At 39.3% G+C, this 19,959-nt stretch overlaps 1 protein-coding gene across 11 annotated transcripts in view; it reads right to left on the reverse strand.

Moving 5' to 3' along the window:
* Window positions 1–19,959, reverse strand: part of CALD1 (caldesmon 1) — a 253,249-nt gene that overhangs the window by 105,772 nt on the left and 127,518 nt on the right. For 9 of the 11 annotated variants that reach the window (XM_061444728.1, XM_061444734.1, XM_061444724.1 and 6 more), the window contains one exon: window positions 9,284–9,375. The exons of 1 other annotated variant lie outside the window; for it this stretch is intronic. The gene's annotated coding sequence lies outside the window, so the exon portion shown is untranslated. Of the gene's footprint in view, window positions 1–3,443; window positions 3,596–9,283; window positions 9,376–19,959 lie in introns of those variants that run through there. One more of the 11 variants, XM_061444729.1, reaches the window with a different exon arrangement.

The following is a 19,959-nucleotide window of genomic DNA, read 5'->3' on the forward strand; positions in this document are numbered from 1 at the left end:
CCATCAAAGTAGGCTCCTACTGAATTTAAAGGATTGTTTTTCATCTTTTCCCTCTCTACTTCTCTACATCCAGATGTATTATTTAGGGAATTTTTTCCAGTCCCAGTAAGAAAAGTGAAAGAAATGCCCTTGGCACTTAATGAGTTTTTCCTCTGATGTGGTCTCCTGCTGCAATTGGAATTTATTCCATTACTGTATGGCTTGCAATGGTCCCAAAATACCTCTGACTACATGAAAAGACAGGGAAAGTGTGTTTAGGGTAGGTATGGGTCTTCATTCAAAAGCAGGGACAGCCTGGGTTGATTGATTTTTAGTGGACAACTTCATTCAGACCACCATTATCGTGGTATGCCATCCCACAATTTATGCCCTGCAGCCCCTTGTGCAGGAGACCAGCACTGCACACAATAGTTGGGAAAATCAGAGGACACTAGGATTAAGAACAAGGAGCAGGCTGGCAGAGAAGCTTGTTTCTCTGCAGTCCCTGCAGGATGTCAGAAATGAGAAAAAAAGTCCTGTGTTAAAACCTTGTGCCTTCACAGAACAGAGGCCATCAAGCGTATCATTTTTCCTTCGGAGGTTCAAATCAGAGCTGTATCTAATCTCTGTGGACATTTCAGACTGATTGGAACTACAGGCACCAGAAGGAGGAGCACTGGCTTTTGAAATGCCTGGAAAATAATTTTATAAAAATGGAAATAGAAATAGGAACACCACGTAGGCCTCCCTCAGTATTTCAGTTCCTGGGTAGTAAAATCAGTTCAGTCCCATAAACTTGCTACTGAACTAGAAAACAAAGAGGCCTTAAAACCAAGTATAGGCACATAGCCAGAGGCTGAGACAGCCAGCTCTGGAGCTTGACCATGAATCGGAGCATCTTCTTCCCAAGAGTGAGAAGCCCCTCCAGGCTCCCTCTCAGGCCCCGTCTGGTCCCACAAGGCAAGCAGACCTCCTATTCCCAGGCAGACTCCACAACCATCTTAGCTCATGGAACAACTGCAGGATTTGGCTCAAATAGAGTTTGTTTTGCCAAAATTGTCCGGGGGGTTACAATCATTCCCTGCCTCCTTCTTAAGGGGAAGTTTAATTTTTAATTGTATAAAGCTAAAGTGTAAAAACCGTATTTCAGATGTATTCTTTGTTTCTAATACCCATTATCCGTAAGGGGATTCCCTTGCTTGGCTAGCAGTCGGGATTCATTAGACATTTTATGATGATTCTTTCTGTTGTGCAGATATATGATGAATCTCAGATGTTTAAATAGCATATAACAGTGCTCCATTGACCTTGCTCAGTACAGTTGGAAGGAAAGAAAGGTAATTTTACTCAAAGAAATGTTAAAAATGTGTCTACACTACAGCACAGATGCAGAGGATAAAGAAACTCCAGAGGGATTAAAATATTTTAGATTAATTTGGAAGAAGGCCACATTGTGTAAAGCCTGGTTAGTTGGGCCTTTCCAATTCCATGCCATATAAACAAACCCATTTAAACTGCATTTGTTAGAAGGAATGTTTTAAAGAAAAAAAAAATCCCCCCAAGCAGTTGTAACTCAAATGACCTCCAGTTCTGTATTCTCTTCTTACTGCCTAAAGAACAAACATATGTACAACATATTCTACCCAGAGCTAGTGCAGTTGCTGCATGATTCATACCGCTTGAAAATTAAGACATTTAAGTAAAGAGATTCTGGCTCACTCAAGCAAGGTTTTAAAACTGATGCAAGGCTCAATCTGGTTGGTTTTGTGGTTGGTTTTCAAGCTGGCTTTCATACTATGGACAAGACCACTGCTTATAGATCTCTGCATGGGGCTGGGTGGAAGGAAGAAAAAGAAAAAAAATAACTGAAAGGAAGAGACTAAAAAAAAAAAAAAGTTAAGAAAAAGAGGGAAAACTAGAATAATATGTACCATTAAGAAGACTATATAAGGACTAACTTAATGTTCAGTGTACCACTGCCTGGTAGAAGCAAGTTTTTAATGTTTACTCACTTTCAAGGTCAAATTTTGCTGCTTTTACTCACAAAGAATGGAGTTTTTGCCTTCTAAAAAGACAAGTCACAGAGTGTGGTACTAAATAACCATAAAAAGTAAAAGGTTGCTGACCCTTATGAGTTAAGTTGAGACGCAAAGGAATACGAGGGTAGCAGTGAGCCATCAAGAGGGATAAAAACGTGAAACACACAGTTATTATGCATGGTTAGCATCTACAAAACAGAAAGCACTTTAAGTAAAGGGACTTTCCTTATCATAAACCATAAATCCTGGAGCAACTTAACATGAGGAATATCCTCTTATCTGCCATGTGAATGAAGAGAGTTATCCAGTGGTCCCAGGCCTCCTTGAGTTCTTGAAATGGTACCCACGTATTTGACCATAACTCGGTCACTGCACAATTTTTTCTCTCCTTGGGGAATGTGAGGCAGCTGACCCAGCTGAGGACAACATATTGCCTGCTCTCTCACAGATACCCAAAGGAGACAACATAATTTCACCACTGAATATAACCATCTTGGAGGGAAATATGGCAACTGGACTAAAGTTTAGAAAACAAAATGAGGAAAAATGCCTTTTTCATTAAAAGTAATGCACTTTCAAAGATAAAAAGACCAATTTAAGTTCTGGGATTTGAGGTCTAGCACCCCTTCTCTTATGGGAGTTATTATGAGATGTTCTGAATATGGTATTGTAAGAGGCTATGATGGTTCTGACATTATGGCCATAAAATTCAGTTGTGATGATGGGTTCTGCAGCTATCATACATTTGATAACACATCATTTGCTTGCTGCAATGCTACTGGTTTAAGTTTTCCATGTGACCTTTTTCTTCTTGATGGTTACTGCACATTACAGATAAACATGTACTCCAGCATCTCCTGCACATTTTTACTTTGTCTGCACAAAAAGCCGGGAATATGGGAGCACACGTAGCCAGCCACGTGCTCCCATATTCAGCCTGACTGCATGAATGGAATGGATACATTAAGCTCTCTTTGGAGATACTCGAGTTCTGCAGGGACATAACCACAACCAGAAAGCTGGATTTTTACATCAACAAAAAAACAGTTCAGAATGTAGAACTTCTTGTGGTTGGGTTTTGTCCATCGAATGTCATGTATGAACCTTTGTTTATTGACGTACCACTCTACACATTCATGAGAACAAGATGTTCTCTAGTCCTTTAACTATCATGGCAAAGCATTTTAAATAAATCACATAATTTCAGAAACAGATGCTAAATAGTAAAAGTGCATGTTTGCAGCAGAAACAACCAAGACCTATTTACTGGTGCTTAGAAATTTCTATTCTGTGTTTCACATTATCGCCATTAATGCATGAAAAACACAAAATCTGTTACATCCTAACCTTTCCTTTTGAACTCTATTTTTTAAATTTATTCCAAGAAATTTATGAGTAGCAGTTAGCATTTTTCAACACTCTTACCTCTGCCCTTTCACTCATATGTCTGCTGCAATTCTGTGTTCAAATATTTTTCTCATCTCTACCATCTCACATAGCAGCTTTTATAGTGGCTTCTCTGCTCCATGTAGAAAGACACACAGGATTTGTGTGACAACTTCTGCCATGGCCAAAATATCATCAAGTCATTCTAACTTCCACCTGTCTAAAAAAAATCCCACAATCCAGTCCTGAAAAGTAACTCTTTTGAGACACTTTCTTTTTCACTTTAGCATCGGAACTGGTAACCACTGACCCAAGAAAGCTTATAAGATATTAAGCCTAGATTTTGAATGTCTTAATACTTCTAGCCTGAGTGTTGTTCCTTGTAGTACTCCTAGTTAGACACTAATATACTAATAACATAACTCCATTCTTAAGATCGCCCTATTCCCAACTGATTCAAATGAAGTATGTAATAAATCTAGAAATCTTACTGGCTTCTAGTCAAGTGGCAGAAGCATGATTAATTTGATTGCCTAATAAATCACAGTTTCAGTTTAGTTAGATGCTATAGCCAACTTTATGTTGCTTGAGATAGTCAGGAGATATGTTAAGGTCATATAGATTGACAGTGGGGACGTAGGTATACAGTAATATAAAGCTGCCCAAATGGCTTTGCTTAGAGCCATTTCAGTTTATGAGTGGGCTTTATGAGCTCTGGTAACAAAGGAACCCCCTGTCTGCTTCCACGAAAAGCTCTTCAGGTGCATCAACTCTGAGTTTTTTATCCCCTAGGCTCCTTGCACCCTCTTCACTCAGGCACTCAACATGGTGTGGAAGCTGTGCACAGCTACCTAACACCAGAAATGAGTCAAGAGTCAAGAAGTGACTGCAGAGAGCTGGCTCTGGTGCCCCTGCATCTGTCTCAGGACTAATCTGCTGACTCAATAAAACTATACTCAGTTAACACTGTTAGTTTGTTAACGACTTAGTTTGTAAGGAATAAAAATCCCTGAAGATTCTGGTAAGAAAAAAAACTGAAATAGAATCAATTAATAAAAATAATTAATTCAATTTTATGTTGAGATTTGTGATTTCTTTTTTTCAGCATTGCCACAGGTTTTGCTGCTCAATATTTTCTTTATACTTGTAAAGAAAATAGCACTTAGATTGTCCTCAGTTTTAAGACGAGGCAAAAACATGAAAGAGATTTGTCTTCTGGTGACAAAACTAGCAAAAATAGAACACTTATGTTAATCTTGTCTTTGAAAAAAACATCAGTAAAAAGCCCCCCAAGCTCCATGAATATGTTGTAGACTGCACATGTCACATAACTAAGGACTGTGATTTCTTGCCTGAGGCTCCCACATTTAACAAAGGGAAACACTGCCTTCAACAAAAGATGCTATTTTAGTTATGTGCCCTTTTACCCTGTCAGAGAAACAGCTGGTATCATAAAGTCACAGCTAATTTGTATCATGTCTGCACTAACAGTCAGATTCAGTTTGTATCAAACTTTCAAAGTTGGACTTAATACCAGTTGATGGATGACAGCTTTTCTTGCCTCTCCCCTTCTCAAAACATATTTAAACATCGCCTCCCACATTAAAAAAAAAAACTAAATACAAATGGAATCTTTAACATGTTTCACACAAACAGAATATATAAAAATGTTTAAATCTCATAAATTTAAGATATCCTAAAGAAGGTGAGAGGATTACAACAGTATTTTTGAAGTTCTGCGACAAATAAATAGTGCTTTCAGACAGACATGTGGGTACCAAGTGCAATGGAAAAAAAATTTCTCGTAAGAAGAAAGCTAAAAAGCCCATAACTTGCCTCAGGTAATCTCTTGGGGTATATGTTCCCTTAAAAAAAAAAAATCCAGTTTGCCTGCAAACTGCAGGCTTTTTCAAGGTCAGCCCTCAACAATTTAGGGAAGACCAATTTCATTTTTCTTTTTTTTCCAAGGGACCTGTTTCTCATTTATGCTATTAAATGTCATCTATTTTCATTTTAACATCCCCAAAGCAGAATGCCTGAACTGTGTAAAGGGACTTCAGTGAAAGTGAGAGTCAGGCCAAAGACCTAACAGCTTCTCACCCGCAGCACTTGTGTGAGAAAGAGCTGCAAAGATCAGGCTCTTCTTGGAAACAGGCATGGTGGAACTTCCAGAGACTGGGAGTTCAAGCTCAGTTCAGATAAACATCTAACAAATGATGGTGCACTTCTGAGCACCTCCACAGCACCTGAGTCTACAATGTTAGGTGGAGACAAGATATTCTTTTCAGATTTCAGCTACTTCCCACTTCCAGATGATCTAGGAGTTATTTGACTGAGGCTCTTTCATGACCTGAAAGCATCATCGAAACATAATCAAGGGAAAATCTCTTTTTTAATGCTGAGCAGTATAGTGATTATTAGTGTTCTGAACAATTGGCCTCATTTATCAGAAAGAGATTGGTTTCCTCTTCAAATTTACATACACCAAGTGAACAGTGTCCCTGGGAAGTTCAAAGCAGCAGTATCAGTAATGCAGTTTTAAAGTGACATGAGAGCTTATTGTGACAGAGCTGAGAAAGCACAGTTGTCAATGAAGACTGAAGAATCCCAGCTCCCAGCTATCTTTCCCTCAGCACACGCATTTCCTGCCTTAGAAGGTTAATATTGTGCAGAAGACAGAAAGATATAGCTTCTGCTGTGCCTAAGCTGTGCTTGGCATTGCTCTCTGATGGACTCCTTGCCAGTGAACAGAGCCAAAGAGCAGCATGCTCCTGCCACATCCTCTCCAGCAAACTATATCTGCTGTCTACCTACTGGGAAGATGCAGATAATCAACTCCACTCCCTTCACTCTGAGCACAGCAGTGACTCTGCCCCTACATATGATCCTTGTGCTTGTTCAGATTTCTTTTTTTTCTAATGTTCTTAAGCCTCTGTCTGGCAAGGCATGGTTTATAAGAAGCAGATTTCTCTTCAGCTATTCAGTGTGTCAGGTTTACAACTCCTAGGTGGTGTAATTCCTGGAGAATAAAAAATGTTCTTCATCCAAAATTTTGGATGAGTCACATCAGGTTTACTTGTTTTGGTTCACCCTTAAATGAAGCATACGGGTGCTCCATTTAATGCTCTGGTTTTCTTTGTTTCAGCTGCCTGTTTGCTCCAAATTTCTTACAAGTAATAAGATTTTACTTGCAAAAGATGACCACCAGTTGGGATCGGCAGCCAAAGACAACCTTACATTTTCATGGGGCTGTGAATTGCACCAGTGAGAACTACACTACTACTTCCCAGGCTTGATCCCCTGGTATTAAACTAAACAAAACTCCAAACAGCTGTCTTTAACAGCTCTTCAGGAATGCAGCACAGTGCAAAAAGCACCAGGTTCTCATCTCTCACACAAGAGCTGTTACCAGAAAATGCCCTGACTGCACATAGAGGTCATATGAAGTCCCTAAAGCTACAGGGAAACTCAGGCAAGATTGACTGCTGCACTTCCACTTGCAAGCAGTAGAAAGAATAGATGAGAGAAGGAAGACCCTACGCTCATTTTGATTTAATTCATAAGAATAAAGCCATAGAAAAATGTCTTCAGAAACTCTACAGAAATGCTTTCAGTCTTGAATATTTAAAAGAAAAGCTGACCAAAACAGTTCTCACAGAGTATTTCCTAATGGCAAACATCTTGACTTTTAAAAAAATATACATTTCCTTTCAAGGAAGATAATTGGTCATCACTAGCCAATGACTTTGAACCTGAACCTTACAGGGTATCATTTATTTCTTAAAACAATTTCTATAAGCGTTTCTCAGATTGTCTTCCAAAGTCAAATGTGGCTGTACTTAAGAAATAACAGAAAACTTACAGGACTGTCATGATAATACTAAACTGTATTACTGCTTGTTATACTAAGATAAAGATATGTGCCTAGTTTCCAGTACTTTACTGAGATAATACTTGTTCCTTCATTTCTAACTGAGTGTATTGGTCAACAACCTTTGCTTTAAGGATTTTCTAAAGGCAACTTTAAAAATGGCCTTTCTCCTGGTATTTTCATTCATGTCCCCTAAAAACCACCCTCCTACTTAGCTTCACAGTGTGGAAACAGGAGGTTAAGTGTGGAAGGTATTATCAAATTTTGCCTTTCCTCCCCTTCATGACAGAATTCTTCCACCACTTTGACAAGCGCTGGGCAAGCACCATGGGGACTTCAGTACAAAACAGATGACACTCACCTTCATTCTACACTTGGAGTAGATGAATGAGTCCCTGAGGAACAGATTTACAGATGCCATTTATGCACCACAACAAGACAGTAGCACCAGCTCAGAAATGCACTGAAGCACAGTCTTAGTTTTGGGGGACTGAAGTGCCTTTTTTCAACACCACAGTCTGCATGCTCAGACATGTCTACAAATAGAACTCCAGCTGCTGAGCTGTAAGAAAAACTCTGGAGGGCAGTCACTGCTCTCTCTGAACATCCTATCCTAAGCATGGTGGCTGAGCACTTGCATTTCTGATCCCATTTGCTTTTGGCCAGTATGGCCTCTTTCTCCTTGGGTCAAATTTTAAAGGAATTTACATACCTCATAAAGGCACCATGCAAGGAAACAATAGAGAACTTAAATTCAGTGATCTCACCGGGAGAAGTGTTTCGTGACAAGTCTTAGAACATTTAGGCTGGTTATGAATCAGAAAGAAATCCTAATTTTGGAATATCAGCATTTCCTACAAACTGGAAATCTCAGACTGTATATGGCTTCACCCTTAAATATTCTCCCTGCAAAGGCTCGAAAGTAATGAAGAACTCCAAAATGGCAATCAGGGCAGACAACAGCCTTAAACCATTATCAGCCCATTCAGGCACTTACACAAACCTTCTCGGAAGTGTAGGCAAAGTTAAGAATTATCCTCCTCAGGAACAATGACAAAACCAGCTAAAACAGGCCCAGACCCAGCATTTCTGATGTGGGGGAGAAGGCTGCTGGAGATGAAAGGCAACACAACTAGTGTTCAGCCTACTACTAAGTCTCTCTCCTCCACAATGCTCTTGGCAAAAAGAGGAGGAATGGAGGAAAAGTACAGGGGAGGTCCAGGCACACAAAGAACATGGTCACTCATCAGTAAGAGTAAGCAGCTCATTGTACGCTGAAATGGAGATGACAGTATCTAAGGGAGTTGCCTTGACCCTGGTGCGATATTTCTGACCCCATCAGTCTGCTGTCATAGGCACTGCTTAAACTTACAACCAGTTCTCAGTTTGTCTCCAGCCTGGAATTTCTGTACACTGAGGGGCTAAAGTTTACACACATAATAAACACTTCTTTTAAATGGCTTGTGAGGCCTTACTTGCTTTGGCAGTGAAAGAACAATGTTTGTAAAAAATGTTTAAGTCTTACATGTTGTAAATAGTCAGTAAACATGGCTACTTGGACTCTCACAGGACTCCTCAGAGCCTGCATGCCCTAAAAAGACGGCACAACAGGACAGTAACACACAAGCACATCAACTTAACACAAATAAATATGATTTAAGACTCCCACTGGAAGCAAAAAACTTGTTGAAATCCTGTAAAAAAATAAATATAGCTATTAAAAGAATAGCCATACACCCACAAACTGATTACAAAAAAAGTCAAATATTTTTATCTAAAGATAAAATTCAAGATAAGATTCAGTGGTCTCAGAGGAACAGGAGTCAAAGGTCTGACTTCAGGCCTGTCCGCTGATTTTCAGAGGGATTTGGATCAGCCCACTAGAAACAAGCAAGAACACAGCAGGCAAAAAAAGTCTCAATACAAAAACAAAAAAAAAAACCTGATACAGGAAAACCCTTCTGAATACCACAGGCAAGGAAATCTGAGGCATTTTGATCATACTCACAGGAAGGCAATCAGAGGAAATATTCCAAGCTTTTCAGTAACAAACCAGCTACTGAAGAATCCAAAGATGACTCCTGAAAATAAAGGTGATCACTGCACAGAAATAAAAAATTTGGAACTTTATTTAGCAGTAGCATAATTATTGTGATTTTTTTTTTTGTAAAGTCTTCTTTAACAACACTCCTATAAAGTTTTTTTGAAGTATGGAAAAAACAGAAAAAATTCACAAGATGCCAACAAAACTCCCATCAACATCCCTATAAATCAGGTTTTGACAAAGAAGACTTATTTCCCAAAGTCTCTCTACAAAGCCACTTACTAAAACCTCTTTAAGAAGTGAAGCTGATACATGTTAAGCTGAACCTTCTCTTGTGATTAGCAGGACATGAACGAAAGCATTATCAGACCCATGGTGAGTTTTCACAAGAGAGGAAGGTTTCTGGAGTACCACCCTAAGGATCTATACTGAGACCTGTAGCATTCAACGTATTCATAAAAGTACTCTGCAAAAGGAAACGAATAGTGAGAAGATAAAGTCTGTAGATGACACAAAACCGCTCATTATAACAATTATAATCATTATAATACGAAGAACTGGGGGAAGAGTTCATAGTAATGAATTTCTCTGGGCAGACTGAATTCAATGTTCACAAATTAAGGTACAGGGGAAAAAAAAAAAACCAAAACATATCTCTCTATACACACAGTGATGAACTCTAAATGAGCCAACAACATTCAGGAAAGACATCTCAGCATCTGAGGAAAAGCTCTCTGGAAACATTAGATGACTAGGCAGTGGTTGTAAAAAGCAAATCAAGAATCAATAGGGAAAAACCCAGGTTCTCTCTCAGTCACACATATAAGTGTATGCATACCTATGTTTCAACATTTGCATGAAATTCTGCTTGCCCTTTCTCAAGAAGACCTCCATAAAGTGATAACTATAATGATAAGAGCTATGGCATGTTCCAATCTAAGAATCTAAGAGTATGGCTCTTCCATACTCTTATCATAATCATAAAATAAGAGTACGGTTTGAAAAAGAGAAATGATTGAGGCAGGATAGGAGAAAGGTCTTGAATGGATTTTAAATAGTAAATATTGCTTATTGTTGTACAAGCACTGTAACTCAAGAAGGAATCAAAAAAGTCATGGAGAATAGTTTCGTCTGCTATAAGATAGGGTTAGTTCAGATGTGACTTCTAGCTTAGAAAGTCCCAAAGCAAAGATTGCAAGGTTCTGGGAAAGCACATAAAAGGGTTCAGCAGTAGCAGTCATTTTTCTCCTTCTTGGTAGCTGGTGCAGTGCTGTGTTTTGACTTTCAGCTCGGGAACAGAGCTGATAACAAGGATGTTTTGGTTTGGCCAAGGACTTTGTGAGCCTCATGCTCTGATAGGGAGGAGGGGAAGCCGGGAGGAAGCAGAGACAGGACACCTGACCCAAGCTAGCCAAAGAGGTATTCCATACCACAGCACGTCATGCCCAGGATGTAACTGGGAGTTAGCCAGAAGGGTTGGGAGTCTGCAGGGTTGGAGGAGGGATGAGTCGGTGCTTGGTCAGGCTGGGGGGGGGAGTTATCAGTCGGCTGGTGGTGAGGTATTGTATTCTCTTCCCTTGTTATTTCCTTTATCATTATTATTATTGGTGGTAGCAGTAGTGATTTGTGTTATACCTTAGTTACTGGACTGCTCTTATCTCAACCTGTGGGAGTTGCATTCTTCGATTCTCCTCTCTGTCCCTCTGGGAGTAGGGGGAGGGCAAGAAGGGGGGGAAGTGAGTGAACAAGCTCTTTGACTGGGTTTAAACCACGACAAAGGAAAAGCCATTCCACACTCATGAGGTTTCACTTCATTTACTGTAAGTGGCTGCCTCAGTCAGAGATAGGATACTAATCTAGATGGACCCTTGTTCTGACCCAGCGTGACAATTCTATAAATGTCAATTCAGAGAAAGAGCAAATGAGCTGCCACCCTTATACAAAGACAGTACAACAATTTATGTGTGATCTAGTAGAAACTCATAATGGATACCAGGGGATACAGTAGGAACAGGCTTCATTGAAATGGGGTATTTTTTCCCTGAAGACTCACTCTCCTTCAGCTACCACTTGGTAATATACAGACCTGCCAAAGTAAAAATAAAACCCGTAAGCTCTCTTTAGAGAGCCTCATACAATCCATACCCTTTAGACCCAAGGACCTTCATACTGCCTTCATACTGCCATATTGCAAGGAACTTCCTGCTGCAAATAGAGGAGATGGATTATTTAAGAATCACTGAAGTAGAATTACTGAAAAGAGTGTGATCATAGTGCGATCATACTTGCATTAATTTGCATTATTCACTAGAAACTCGGACTTTTATGGGGGAACGCGGGGTAAATGACTATTAAACAATCTTGAAAAAAATTTTACAGACTGGTCTTTAGGTTTTACAGACACCAGTCAGTGATTTACATTACTAAAGACTCTGGGGTGACCAAAGCCAAGATCTTGATTTATCTCTTAGAAGTTTCAGTATTAGATTCAAAAGAGATCTCAATCCACTTCTGATGCTTAGCTTTACTATGTATGTATCACATTGCAAAAAGAGAGCAATGTAGGAGGACATCTCTAATCATCAAGGTCTGAAAAGAGCAACCAAGAACTCAAACTGATCTTTCTCTCACCTGCTTACACCAAGAACAGATTGGGATTTATCAGTCCACAGATCTCCAACTCACACGTAGCATCAAAGTCCTTTCAGGTAGCTGAATTAATTCAAACTTTTTCACTAACTTGAAAAGTTGACTTTGCACATTTCTATTGTTTAGCATGCCCCACTTGACTCTCAGCAAGCATAACTGCATGACATTCAGACCATGTATTAGGAGGATCCTGGGTCTAAAGGTCTTTTTCTGCTTCCGACCCTTTGCTCTCTTTCAGTCTCTTCAAGATTATTTTTTTTTAAAGGAGACAACTCCCAAAAGATTTTCCTTTTCTTTCCCACAGTCACAAACCCCTCTTCCGCTGTTCTCTTTGTATTTGCTCTGCCCTAAACCAGCATCTTTCTGAATTGAGCTCAATGTAATTTTTAATACAAATAAAATGACTGAAACGTGCTCTCACTATTTGCTATCCAAAAGAACCTCTATCACACCGCAATTCCACTCTGAGCTGACAATGAAGGGCTAAGAATTTAACAGGAAATTTCCATACAACTTAACCATGAAGGAAGTTCAAGTCCAGGTCAAAAACCAGACTCCATAAATCTAAACCCTCCAATCCAAGAAGCATCACCAGGCTTTGCACACATTTGGGGCTGTAATCTTCAGTGGTAAAATTGGCACAATTTTTAGTGTTTCTTCAGTCCTTCAAATTCCCCTGACCATAAACACTGGGTTCATTTTCTGTTCTCATTCACACAATGGCATTAACAGCATTGCAGACCTAGACACACAACCAGCACTGGACATTCAAACACACAGCAGAACTCAATTTCCAGCTTACGCAAGTACGAGAACCTCAGCTAATGTGAGACAGTATCCATTAAATGCAATTTTTAGTAAAAGAAATGCTTTTATCAGAAGTTCTTGAAAATGCATCTATCGGAAGTACTTTATGGCTTAAAAATTAAGACTTTCTTATCTTGATTACAGAAACTGTGGAAACCAAATCACATTCAAGGTCATTCAGAAGTTGACCTGTGACATTTTACTGTGTTTTTTTAAAAGTGTATGCACACACACACAAAGAAAAGCAAGGCTTCACTCCCCTATACTCTGTTCATGAATTTAGTTTCATTATACCAGGCAGCTTTGAATGGAAATAAAGTTATGGAGCCCAGTTATCAAAACTATGTGCTGCAAGTGCTCCATTTTATCCAATAGCTCAACAGCTAAGATTGTGACAGGGTTTGGATCTTGTCTCTCTTCTTAGGGAGTTTAGCCTACATCTCCCAAAGGACACTCTAGCATGAGGATGTTCTTCCACATCCTTTCCTACCAAGTGCTGGTGCCAAGAGTGTAAGAGGAATTATAATACACCACACTAAAGCTCTGTATTCTGTCTCTGGCAGTGGCCAATAGAAGATGTTTAGGGTAGAAACAAGAGCAGGGAAAACATATAATGATGCTTCCCACAAATACTCTACAACACCTTGTGACTTCCAGAATGCCTGACAGGAAGGTGGAATCTGTATATTTACTGATCTCCATGGCAGCTTTTTTCCATTATTATTTCCAGTAGCTGCCAACACTCAGCAAAATCGCATAACAGAGAGTCCCACAACTTAATTATGTGCTATGTGAACATATAGTTTGCTTTGGGCAAGTAATTAAACCTTCATACTGACTCTAGGACTTAGCTATGTCACTTCTCAGCTGAAGGCGCACTCACCTAACACACAGCTACATAGGAAGTATTCCTCATTGCATCACATATAATGGAGCAATCCCAAAGTATCCAACAGCAAGGTACTTAAGAAGCTGTTTTGGAAATAGCACACCTGGGTTTCAGTCCCAATTACATATTTGATCATTTAGGAAAGTGAAATAACACCAGTAGGGAAAGAGTGGGAGCACCATAAAGAACAGTTGGAAAGTACACTTTACAGTTCTTTTGGACAAAGGAGGTAACCCAGTCTACATACCAGGTTCTGAATTAGAAATCTATTAAATAAAAGAAGGATTCCTCCTCCAATATTTAAAAATAGCAAATCATTTCACAGACTCATAGAACAGTTCCAGTTGGAATGCATCTCTGGAGATCATCTAGTCCAAATTGCCTGCTTAGAGCAGGCTGCTCAGGATCATATCCAATGGGGTTTGAATATCTCCAAGGATGGAGACTCCCCAGCCTTCCTGGGAAATTTGTTGATCACAATAATATTTTTTTTTCCCTACATTTTAATGGAATTTTCTGTATTTCAATTTGTGTCCCTTTTCTCATGCTCTTTCACTGGGTACCACTGAGAACAGTTCGGCTCCATCTTCTTTGCCATCATTGCTCCCCCACTCTCATATTTACAGAGTCACAGTGTGTGACAGCCATAGAGTGGCTACTAAACTTGAATCTCATTCCGGCCACAGCTAGGAATTTCTGCCCAGAGATTTTGGTATTGGCTCTTGTGCAAATTATTTCTTTTTTCCCTCAAGTCATGAGAATGAGAACCAGCAACCACCCTTTTAAAAAGCAGTCTAGGTGAAGTGTTTCTTTGTTTACTCATTTCTTCCAGAACTCTTCTTTTTTTGATTTGTATGGTGTCAGGGTTGCCATGTAGTTTATTTATTTAGGAAGACATTACAGAGGGAACACTTACATAAAACCTCTGCTCAGATGTGCTATATGCACATTACAGTGTTTGGCAAGAAAATGTCACTGATGGAAGGGGGGAACAGGAAGCCTCGAATTCATTCATTGCTATCTAAAGAAGGTACCCAAGGAATTTGTTTTCTAGGATGACCTAAAAAGAGGAGGTGTGTTGTCTCCTGTGAACTTCTTGCCTAACCACTTACACTCAGGTTATCAGCACAAAACATCAGCGTTCAAAGTAAATTAAAAAGTCTCCCATGCTGCAATACACTTAGAGTTTAATTTAAAAACCATAGTCAAAGCACTTTGACTTCAGGCTAAGCACACATTTATGTGCTCTGCTGAACATGGACAGTCTGTTGTACCTGAGCTCTACTTCCCAGAAGGCTGCAGCCATCTCCTAGTTATCAGTTTTTCTGTCAGTGTTAATAGTGCAGTAGTATCACTGAGCCCCAGCTTTCTGAGTGCTATACAAACAGTAAGAAAAAAAAGGTTGTTCTTACCCCCAGAGTTTATTATCAGGTACAGAAGGAATGAAACTACATGTTAGAAATTTCTGATCTAATAGGTAATCTAAATTTAATATATTATTATGTTATATATGTTAATATTGTTAAAGAAAGGGTTTAGAGTTCAAATGCCATCTTAACCTCAGCTGAATAATGACCATTAAGGCACAGCCCACAGGTCTTCCAGGAAATACTTCCACCGTTTAAACACATAACTACATGTATATACTATTGTTAGCTTTCAAATATTATTAAGTACTCAGTCCATTATGGCTTCATCTTTCTGTAGCTTCATCTGAAGAAGATTTCAGCAATGCAGAGAAGTATCAATAAGTACAGATTCACAGGGAGAATGTGAGCTGTAGGAAATATTTTCCTATCCCATTATATATTTTCTGTTTGAACTACAAAGGCTGCATTACATACAGGGCTGATAGTCCTGATTGTCCTGATGTGTTCAGAGTCTGGATGTAAAGAGTCAGGGAGAGGGAAAGCATGCCATCGGCAGTGACTTTTCCAGCCCAGTTGCAAAATATATTGGAGATCTGAAGAGGAGGGAGTAAAGAAATCCTTCTCCAACATTCATCTGTCCTTCATCTGTCCTTTACAGTTCAACTTCTTGGGAAGCCACTGGACCTCACCATCAATCCACTCCCAATGCCATATGCATAGCAGTACACAGAATGGCTCTCCAGAGCAGGACCTGGGGGTACCCTGAGCACACCCTATGCCATGTACAAGGCTGCTCAATGAATGTTCTTAATTACAAATTTGAATCAGAGCTTATGATCATGATTGGTCTTTAAAGTAACACTAGACAACCATACACATCAGGGAGAAAGTCTGTGAAGGAGAAAAATGCCCTACATACAGCCTTGCATCCTGGCATAAGACAGGATGGAAAGAGAACTGCTGGCCGAGGTTAAACACAACCAAAACAAAATGATTAGCTACTGCCCATACTGAGTGGAAGTAAAATGCAAGATCTTTACACGGTTATTCTTGAAATTAGAGGCTAAAAAATAAGCAAAGTATGTGTGCATCTGAGCAGATGTGGGCTGGAACATCATCCTCAGCCATGCAAATATAGCACTTGCTTCCTTCTTTGGCCACATTCATGCTACTAAGCAGAAACCATTTGCTAACCACACAGCAGTGGCATTCACATTAGTAGAAAACCAGACTCCTCATCTCTTCCTGCTTTGATCAGCAGTTACTAACCACAGGAATAAACAGAGGGTTGTGTTCTTCACTTTCTTCACGCAGGCTCTGCAGTTCTCACATGGACATCAGTGGCAGCAAGAACAGGCCAATCCTGTTTCAGAATAGCCATTTGTCCTCATGTAAATTTATCTCCCTGATAGAGGAGCAACATACACGGCAAGGAAAAGACAATTCAAGGAGGGTTTTCCCCTTTCAATTTGTGATCTGGAAGAACAAGCATTTTAAAATTTAAAAACCGAAGCTTGCCATATCCCTTTTTGATCATCTGGAGATGGAACATAGGCTCCACTACATCACCAGCAGTGAATCCAGGCATGTCTGCTACAGAACATGCTACTGAGGGAGAACATTTACTGGTAATAACAAGTCCCCAGATCCTTGCAAATCCATTGTCCATTTCAAAAAATGGTTAAGAAAACTTAGAGCTCTAATCTAAATTATTAACAATCCATAAAGAATACTGCATAATGATTCAGAAAATAGTCACTTGCAACAGACAGCAAATGGAAACTTGCTGCTGTAAAGCATATTTTGACAGCTGTTAGCATCATTCAACATGACAAGTGAAAGAATTTGCTCAAAACAAGCAGAGCAGGGCAGCTGAAATAAGTCTGCAGTAACAAAAAGGTTGTCTCTTGTGAAAGTTCTGATTTTCTCCTCTCCTGTGTCTTCTTCATTTTTTGAACGTACACATGCTGCTGGGCTGGGTGTCAGGAGAGAAAGAGCTGAAGGGAGAATTCTGCAAGCTGTATCCTTTTCAGGGAAGTTTAATTAATGGTGTTTCAGAAGGATTCTGATTGACAGGATTAGTGCCAACACTAAAAATTACTATTTGTGGATACTGGAGCTCACAGCTCCCATAAAAATAAAGCAGTTCAGAACGGAGCTTTGTGCAAATGAAGGCATTCCCTCAGCGGGGAAGGTTCATGTGAACCTTTTCTGTGGCTTCCCTTCACATGGGTTTTCCCTTGGAGATGGGATAGCAGAAAGTCCCTGGAGAATACCCTGCCCTGGGTGCAGAAGATTGATTCAGGTTTCTTGGTTAGCCCTTGAGAAGGTTTTTATAATGAGCTAAAATGAAACTCTAGGAAGAAATGTTCCCAAACTTCACAGAGAGGAACATTTGGTTCCACTTTCTTTGCTTCCCTATTTATTTTAAGTTTATACTAAATACATTTTGCTTTTAGTTTTCCAATTCATACCACCTTCCTATTAAGATAACTTAGTATTCTGCTACTGACACTCAGCCCAAAACACAGTTTCATTGTTCTAATATCTTATAAGGACTCGGGACAGATTACTGACCACAACATTGCATTTTATCTGATTATTGTAAAGTCTTTCAGTAGTAACCCAAATAAATCATCTTTTAGAAGGATAAAGCATTACATGCCAAAACTAGAAACTGGAAATAAGCCAATGCTATGCCACTGCAACAGCAAAAGAAGGACTGCAGCATCCCAGTTCACACAGGAAGCACCCACCTGTTTGCTGAGCCATCTCCCAGAAACTGTGAAATGGAGCAAAAAAGGTGACTCTTTCTACTTACTCCATCCCTCTCAATTACCCTTCTCGGAAAGGACAACAAAGTAATTCAATACACCGATCTCTTCTGAGCAATTTTCAGGTACCTAATTTGCATCATACCTTCACTTTCTTGCTCCATGTTTTCTCCATTATTCTTCTTTCACTATAGACATTTCCCCCGAAATCTCCAATCTCTCTCAAATACTTTTTTGGCCTTTAAAGTGCTTGGATAACATTATTTCTTCAGATTATAACCATTCATATCTGTTTGTCCTTTCTGGCTAACTGATGCAAGATGAAACAAAGCTAAGCTAATCTTTCATAGAGGAAAAATATTATAGTACACCAGAATGCGGGCACTTACTCAGACATAAACAATGCAAACTGTTTTTTTAAAGTGGCTATATTATATATGGAAAGCTTGAAAATTACACATTGCAAAGACTGTCCCAGTAGTAACATTATGTATTATTAATACATATAGTTATATCTTTTTCCATGGTCTGGTTCCAGTGACCCAACAAACCACTACTTTTCTTCTATCTACTATATTTCTGCCTGGGAATAGCTGTAGCCTTGGTGCTGTCAGCTCCAACTGCTGTTAATTTTTGGTATGTCAACTGGTGTATCTCAACTTTAGCTTAAAAATGCCTGCAGAAAGTACCAGATACTCCTGGACATTCAAGGGCCTTTAAATATCCACACAAAACCTAAATTTTAGTCCACTCAGAAAACCAGATTGATTGTTACAGATTGACACCATCTTCTCCACTATATAAGCAATCAACTCTGTCATGACCTGCTGAGAAATGGATCATCACCCTGACTTCTTCGTTTTCTACCCCACAGACTGAGAAAATGAAGTTACTGGAGAAGACATGGCAAGCATGTCTATTTTCTAATTTATCACCTAATGTGCAAACACAAAAACTGGCAGCTCATGACTGATCATCAGAGGAAAAACCACCAAGGCTGTTTGTCAACCTTCAGACACTACCTGTGCTCTCAGTGACATGAATCTTTGCCAAACCCACTCCATTTATTTTAATGAGCTACAACTCATAAATTCAATATGCAGTTTAAATCTCTCCTCACTTGGCTGCCAAATAAACAGCAAGGAATGTGCATGTTAAAAAAAAATGAAGTTATCTTGGTCACACCTATTACTTTTCTAAAAGGAAGGGCATGCTCAGATACTGCAGATGAGAATCTAGATGTCTGAGCCCCAGCTACTTGTTTAGACTGTTAGCTTTGCTTTCAATGGTAGGAAATATTACATAAAATCCATGTAACACATACAAGCTAAGTGCAAATGATGAAAGAAATCAACAAGGGAAAAGAGGCCAGAGAGCTGTTGTGATGGAAGAATAGCAGCTGGGAAAACTGAAGTCAACTCAGCTATGTTATTTTTTAATTAAAAATAAACATGCATTTTGTTGCCAAGGGATTGGTTAACATTCCATTTAAAAAGAAGAAAAAAAAGTTAAGATAGGAATTCTGTTTCACTTCACTCTCATTCGCCTCCTAACCTCTCTCTTCTGCTCCTTCTTCCCCCCCCCAAAAATAGTATTTAGAGATTTTACAGAAAAAAAAACAACCCAGTCATAAAATTTAGGTCAGTATGCAGCACCGCACAGAGCCACCTATTTTTAAGGTATTCTCTTTCTCTCACATATTAAAAATCATCAGAGACTATCATTTTAATATTGTTAATTATTTAATCTTCACTGCCAACCTCCTTTCTAGCTATAAAAGTATGCATGACTACACTGCCTGAGACTGCATTTACTGTGTGTAAATGATAAAGACTCTTTGGACAGCCCTTTTAATGAAGGTTTCAGCAGACCCATGTTAAAGCTTCCGAGTTCAGCCTTGCTTCTCTTCAATCAAATACTAAAGCAGCTTTTATTCATGCCTGGGTAAGGGTTTGTCCTAGGCTATTTTTATGGAATTTGCTTGTGTCTAAGACCAAGAGATGTCTTACACTGGGGTTCTTACTTCACAAACAGGAGTATGAAGTCACTAGCAGATTAAAACCAAAGAATCTGAAAGTTCAGTTCAGGCTTTTCATACACTCCGAGGACCCAAAAGCCAACTACTTTTAAAGGCTGACTACCTTATTAGCA

The sequence above is a fragment of the Pezoporus flaviventris genome, unplaced genomic scaffold (genome assembly GCF_033815535.1).
Source record: "Pezoporus flaviventris isolate CSIRO_AGI_PZ_B2104156 unplaced genomic scaffold, CSIRO_AGI_Pfla_v1 ptg000002l, whole genome shotgun sequence".
Classification (NCBI taxonomy): Eukaryota; Metazoa; Chordata; class Aves; order Psittaciformes; family Psittacidae; genus Pezoporus; species Pezoporus flaviventris.